The 7127-nt window shown below is 42.0% G+C and overlaps 1 long non-coding RNA gene across 1 annotated transcript; it reads left to right on the top strand.

The window, feature by feature from the left end:
- Nucleotides 1-900: 900 nt before the first annotated feature.
- LOC108448146 lies at nt 901-6475 on the top strand. Its single transcript, XR_001863927.1, has 2 exons — nt 901-1070; nt 3610-6475. It is a non-coding gene; the product is annotated as an uncharacterized LOC108448146 (long non-coding RNA).
- Nucleotides 6476-7127: the final 652 nt, after the last annotated feature.

Here is a 7127-nt window from a genome sequence, read left to right as displayed (position 1 = left end):
GATTAACTTCATGGCTGCTCTCTTGCCCACTCTTAAATGCGTATCTGGATTTGAGAACTCCAGAAATGAGCTCTCAGTGAGGCAAGGCAGTGTGAACACAGGAACTATGTGGGAACTACTTCTGCTGCACCCAGAAGAGGGTAGGACTGTAAAAAGTTGTTAGTGGCATATATCTAGGAGACAAGAGTTTTTTTGGTGAAACAAGAATCTTGAAAAAGTAAGAATTTATTTAACAGAAGCTAATCTGTGGTTGTGGCTGAGCAATGCAGTAAAATGCAGTCTCATGAGCATAGAAAAAATGATAACAAGACAGAGACATCAGCAGCTGGGAACAGTATTGCTGGTGCTCACAGTTTGCTGTAGCAGCCAGTAGTGCCTAGACAAGAGAATATAACCAAGACAAGGGGTTCCACATTCTTCTGTAGCTTAAGCTCATTGTATACAAAAAGGTCCCTTCCTTTCTTCATTCCAGGAGGAAATAATTAAACTGGCAGGTAGAGAAATGACATTAGGAAAAACAAACATGTCTTAAGCTGCATGTTCCATAAGAATTATTTTTTTTCTATTTTAGATTTTTTTAAAAGTTACTGTAAAATTTGAACAAATTTAAATCTTTTCCAAACATTGCAGATGGGATGTTATTGTGGGAGGACCCAAAATCCTGGGGGAATTTAATGAATTGCAAAATCTCCTCTTTAGGCTAACAGTGGCTATGTCTTAGATTTCATATGTCATGTAGAAAATTGAGCAGTCTGAATTTTAAAAAATTTAGGGATGCACCCATTTGCTTATTCCATAAGCTATCAAGTGAGCTGATTTGTACACCAGCCTTATTTCTGACAACTGCTTTGAATTCATTCATTCATTGTGGCAAAACCCTCTATTACCCTCCCTCAGGAATTAATAAAATCCTGCTGCTTTTGTTTTGCAAGTGGTTTAGAAACAGTTTTGTTCCAATCTGTCTCTAGCACCATTAAAACTGCATTTGGTCTTTTTAGCTTTTCTAGAAACTTCTGAAAAGAAGAACTTAGCTCTGTGAAGCAGAAGTGGTGTGAACTGTTATCATACAGGTACAAAGATCCTTTGCCTGTTTATTTGCTTTGAAAGAATTTGTGTTTGAATTTAGCTTCTCAATCAATAGGTGTATCGTAGCCGGTGGTGATCTCTGAGCATAGAAAACCAACACAACTCACTAGAGGGAGCCCGGACACAATTTCTGAGCTTAGCAAGGAGCTATTACACCTCACCGTGTTACTTGCCATGTGTTTTGTTAGTAAATCTCTCCAGCTGATTAACTTACAGTTCCCACGTGGGCAACTACATAGCCTGCATTATGAAAAGTACCCTGAGATTTCAATTGCAGGTAATTTGCAAATCAATACTGAAGTGGGCAGGGAAGTCTCAGATTTTAATTTGTTTGTGAGCACTGGTAGATACTACCAGAATACCTTTTTTGAAACCATAAAAATGTGTCAGAAGAGTTTTGTTTCACTTCCTGCCTGCCTATTCCTCCTAGTGCTTTCCTTCCCCTTCACTAGAATGTCAGATCCATGTACTGACATCCTTCTGCTGCACTTCCTGCTCCTACAAACCAGTGTATCTACCTCAAACGCTCTCCTGGCAGTGTAACACACCTCAGCCAGAGCCCAGCCTTTGGCCTCTGCCCCCGACCTAACCCACTCACCCATGTACAGCACATTAGGTTTCACATTAGGTCTTTATCTTATGCTTTGCCCTTATCTTTCCTTGCCCCACCACTGTGAGCTGCAAGTGCAGGTTTGGGCACCACTTGTGTTGCTGCTGGAGGCATTCTGAGAGGAGCAGTCAACTGCACTCTGTACAGCAGCGAGGTTCTGTTGGCTCGCGGTAACTGCTGTTGGGAAAGTGTTTATCTGCTGTTGCAGAAGTGATTAAGGAGTAAAGACCTTTAACAATGTGGTCAGGTATTATCTGCCATCAGGCAGTCCTCCCCATGTCATGCAGTCGCTGCTCACGTGGAGGCCTTTGCTCTCGTTCAGGCAAGAGTCAGCGTGCGGCAGGCTTGGGATCCGCTGCTGCACCATGCTAGCTGATTTTTTCTTTAAAAAACACTTGTAAAAAAGTTTGTCTGCCACACCTTGGGAGCCTTTTTTGCTGGAGAAGACTAAAATACTGATAAGAGAAAAATCATCTGAAACACTTAGGACAGTCTTGGGCACTCTGCTAGAGGGGAGGTGCTACAGGGGACTTTTAACCTTATCACCCCACACATGTTCAGGTCATAGTAAAAATTGTTAATAAGGTCAATTCCTTATTTCATATGCACTGAGCCAGCTTCAGCAGATGACAGATAAGTTATTATTCAAGTAAAGTGTTAAATAACTGATTCTCAGTCCAGGTTAAACACCTTGATGATATCCCAGAAATTCGTAAAAGTGGGAGAGAACTGTCTCTGTGTTGGTCACTGAGACTCTCATTGGCACAAACCAATGCAGGGCTCTTCACAGGCCTTGCAGAGTTATCTGGTGTGTTGCAGGTCTCTCAAGAACGTGGCAAAACATGCTGCACAGCAGATATTCCTCATGTTGTAAGACTATTTAGTTCTTTAGGATTTCTCAGATTTCAGTTACTGGTCCTTCATGCTGCTGAGCAGCCAATTCTACAAAATGAGGGGAATTTGCTGTCTCTGCATTACATTCTGTGGTTTTGTTCTTTCCATCCTCGCAGTAAATGCTCCATGCACTGGTTGCTCATGTTAGGACTAAACTCAGTTGTGAGGCAAGGCAGTGGTCTGAAAGTTGAACTTCTGTTTTCTACAGAATGAACAAAATTATACAGTTGGTTAATCTTGTGGCAATTCTCAGAAAACCTCCTTATGAGATGTATTTGTGAGCAGAAGATTTTGAAAAATGTGTCCCATTCCAACATTACAGACAATAGGTATCTGTTAGGATCTTTGCTATGAGGAGATGGAAGACACCTTGCCTTTGTCCATACTACAGACAGATCTAAATTCAATTACAGCTGTGCTGTGCCAAGGTCAGTTAGGGGCTGTTGAATATTAACTACATGGGAGACACAGATGGAGCAGCTTTGATGTGTTGCTCCTGGCCCTTATTTCAGCATAGGAATACCTCGTCAAGATACGCTGCCTGAGAGCACCATTTGAAACTCTGCTCTTACCCCAAAACTCTGCAGCAATTCTGCTGCACAAAACATCCACACAGAACAAAGCCAGCTGCACAAAACTGAATGGTGTGCTCTCTTCTCCCACTTTCTTTCACAGGAACAGGAGGGAGAAAAGAAAAGCTCCACCACTGCACCATTTCTTCTCCCCTTATCAGGAACTCCCTGCCCTTCAATCTCTGGCAATTCATGAGGCAGTAGCATTGTGGTAATGCAGTATCTGCCCCCTTACCCCTCTCTGGCTTCTTTAGGATCTCAGGGACACTCCTTAGGCCTCAGCCTTGATTATTGGCTCGTGGGCAGTCAGCTTCCCCTGAGATTATCAGAAACACTATCTGCTCCCAGGCACTTCTGTTGCCTAACAAGCTCCTGTTTTCTAACAAACAGCCTTGAAAACTTATTTTTGTCTGAGTAACAGCCTAAGTGGAATAATATTATTATTAGATTTTCAAGGAAAATTCCAGTACCTACTAGATTGGATTGTGGCCGCAGTGGAAATTTACAAATGACCAGAGTCAATCATCTTGCAATCCTATAAAGAGTGGCTCTAAGTGAGACTTTGGGATCCCCTGGGCTGCAGCACATCTTGCTCTGAGTGGGACATCTCTAGAGCTCAACAACTCGCAAGTTTGTGATACTCAGAGGACCACTGACGACAGGGCCTGGGCTGATACCCCCACTCCTCAAGGCTCAACTCCTCAGCTGTTGAGAGATGTGAAGGCATCTGACGTGAGTACTTCACTGAACTCAAGGGGAATTTTTCACAGGTATATCTTTGTACATGTTTCTTTGTATGTGTGCATGCACATGTGAATTGATTTTAATGCGGTACAGCAAACGTACTATGAGTGTTGCCATTCCACATTCAGAGTTAAATTAGATTCATAATTAAGCTCTTGTTGTGCTTATAGCAAATCCTATCAGATCATTTTGTAAATATTAAGTTAATCAGTGATTAGGTTGTACTACATTCCTGGGACATAAACCATTGATCAAGTCTGATACTAAGTTTAGCAAGGGGATCTACTCTCAACCTCATGACTCAACAAAAGAGGCCCCTTTGCCCTTTGGCACCCTTGCCTTTCTCCATCCTTACACTTTTGGATCCCCAGTCTATGCATAAATCATTCTAGATTGGTTCTAATCTGATTTTCCTCTGTATGCTTTATCTGAGTAACAGTGGTAGCGTGAACCTTGCCATTGAACTTTACTGTGCTTTTGCAAATTTATGTGATACATATAAATTTATAAATTTAAAAGATACATATTTATCTTGCTTTTGCTGATACCTTTGCCAGTAATTCTGTCAGCAGCTCAGACCACTCATTTGCAACAAACTTCAGTGGGAGAGGGTGGCTTCCAGGGAAGTTATGATGGCACAAAGGTTTTAAAACCGCTATAGGAACAGAAAAAATAACTATGTGCTCTGCTTGCAGAATGAGAGAGAGAGATTTGCACTGAGCTGCTGTAGTTTCTGGGATGAAGAGCAGAGTTTTGTGAAAGACCATCTTTCCTAACCCTTAACCAAAAGGAAGCAGGTGCTGTGGATGGCTGGCCTCCCACCAGAGCTGTTCAAGACAGTAGTGAGAAAAAACAAAGTCTTTGGAGGTCAAAAAATGGAATATATTACCACTTCAAAGGTAGCTACAAGGTTTTTGAGAACAGTTATACATGTGTAGTTCAGCTTTGATTTTTAAATGTAACAAAAAATGAGGTGTGGTTTTGCCAGTGTGTAAACTGGATAATCTGATAGTCCTTCTTTGTCTGTGAACAGACAGTATTTAACCTGAGAGAAGAAAAGTACTTGTGGATACCCTGCATGAACACTGACAGATCATTCAAATGCACTGAACAGAAGCAACTGGGTGTGGGACCAGGCACTGAACGGGCCCCCAAGGAGTTCTGTAGGCAGTGAAAGTCAGTGGAGTACAGGGAATAACACCAAGGAACTCTAGGTTTTTGCCTGTGAGCAGTTTTAGCTAATTAGAGCATACAGACATTTTCCCTTTATAATGACCTTGCTCAAGTAAGATGCAAGGAGCATTTCAAGGACTATTAGACTCTGGTTTTATATTCACAACATACTTGGGGGAAAGGTGGCTAGAGAATTTTACAATTCAGTCTAACACCAAAGACTGCAGACAGTAAATAACAGGAGATCTATCCAGCCATCTACTTCCTCTTGCTGCAGCATAAGGCTTCCTCACAGTTAACATTCTGGTGCTTTGCCACAAAATTACAGTGTCAGTTTCAGATGTCCTGTCCATTGGCACCCGTCGAATCACAGGACTTGTTCTCCTATCAACCCCTCCCTTGCTGTGAGGAATGGGTTGTGCTGATCCCTCTGTTTGCTCAGGTGGCACCTTTTCTTGTACTCCAAGTCCTTCACCTTCCATCCCTAAAAGTTACATCCTCAGATATTTCCAAAGTGTTATCATGCCTCTGTAGCTATTTTTAGCTTGATAATATATACCTTGAACTTAGGATTTTTTTCCTGGAAGGTTTCTCCATTCCTATTCCTGGATAATTCATTCTCTCCTGGGTGATTTTCATGCAACTGTCTTCAATTTGTAACAAAGTGGCTGAACTGGAATGCAGTGTTTTAAATGACACTTTCAAATGGAGACAGGTTTTTATTTCTTTCTACGCAATCTGACGCTCTGCATTGCTAATGTCTTCCACATTTATCATCCTCTGGGCAAAATATTTATCTTTGTTTCTTTTAGCATAGCTGCATTCCTGGTTTTAACTTCTCTAGTATAGATTAGCTTGCATTTTCTGAATATTTTCACTTTTCATTTCTTACCAGCCTTCAAATTATTTCTCTGCAACTATGGGAGAAAGTTCCAAATTTTTAATTGTTGTCATCAAAATGAATACTGAGCTGGGAGGTACTGCAGAGCCCTCAGCAAGAAAACTCTGACATTTAACTCCTTATGTCTTAATTTACTGTGTGGCCACTTCTATTGTAGAGCATTCTAATGCAGCACTGGTTATTACTTAATGTCACTAGAGAAAATGTGCTCTTCCTCTACATTGTCTTATTTGGTCTCCCTAAACTGAAAAATTATACATTTATCAGTTTTTTCATATCTGTGTTCTAAGTTCAGTGTGAGAAGTGGTAACTGCAGTAAATATGGAAGGAAGAGCCTGAACTCCAGTGAAAATCAAAAGTTTTGATCTCTGCTGTACTTCTATGTGTCAATTGTGCCTTCATTTCTTTTTCTCAAGAGATTGTTTAGAGCTGTGTATGAATGGAAATGTGCACAGAGCTTGCTAAAAAATAAAAAGATGGGATCTGCAAGTGTTATAGGTTGTCATCTGTTGTTTTGTAATCTCCCAATTTAGAAATAAGCAAAATAGGTAGATGAAACTTTGTTAATGTATTATTATTACTTGTCTAAATATATATTTGGCTGAATATATATATGTATACATACATATAGATAAAGATGGTCCTGCACTTGGGGCGCAACAACCCCATCCAGCACTACAGGTTCGGGGGCCAGTGTCTGGAGAGCTGCCCAGTGGAAAAGGACCTGAACATGAGCCAGCGTGTGCCCAGGGGGCCAAGGAGGCCGATGGCACCTGGCCTGTATCAGGGATAGTGTGGCCAGCAGGACCAGGGCAGGGATTGTCCCTTGGACTTGGCACTGGTGAGGCCACACCCTGAGTGCTGTGTCCAGTTCTGGGCCCCTCACTGCAAGGAGGACATGGAGGTGCTGAGCATGTCCAGAGAAGGGCAACAGAGCTGGGGAAGGGTCTGAGGCACAAGTCTGATGAGGAACAGCTGAGGGAGCTGGGGGTGTTTAGCCTGAAAAAAAGAAGGCTCAGGCTCTTGTCACTCCCTGCAACTGCCTGAAAGGAGGCTGTAGCCAGGTGGGGATTGGCTTCCTCTCCCAGGGAACAAGTGACAGGATGAGAGGAAATAGCTTCAAGTTGCATGAAGGGAGGTTTACACT

Source organism: Corvus brachyrhynchos, unplaced genomic scaffold (genome assembly GCF_000691975.1).
Source record: "Corvus brachyrhynchos isolate BGI_N302 unplaced genomic scaffold, ASM69197v1 scaffold31, whole genome shotgun sequence".
NCBI classification, from domain to species: Eukaryota; Metazoa; Chordata; class Aves; order Passeriformes; family Corvidae; genus Corvus; species Corvus brachyrhynchos.
This window is presented reverse-complemented; position numbering and strand designations above follow the sequence as displayed.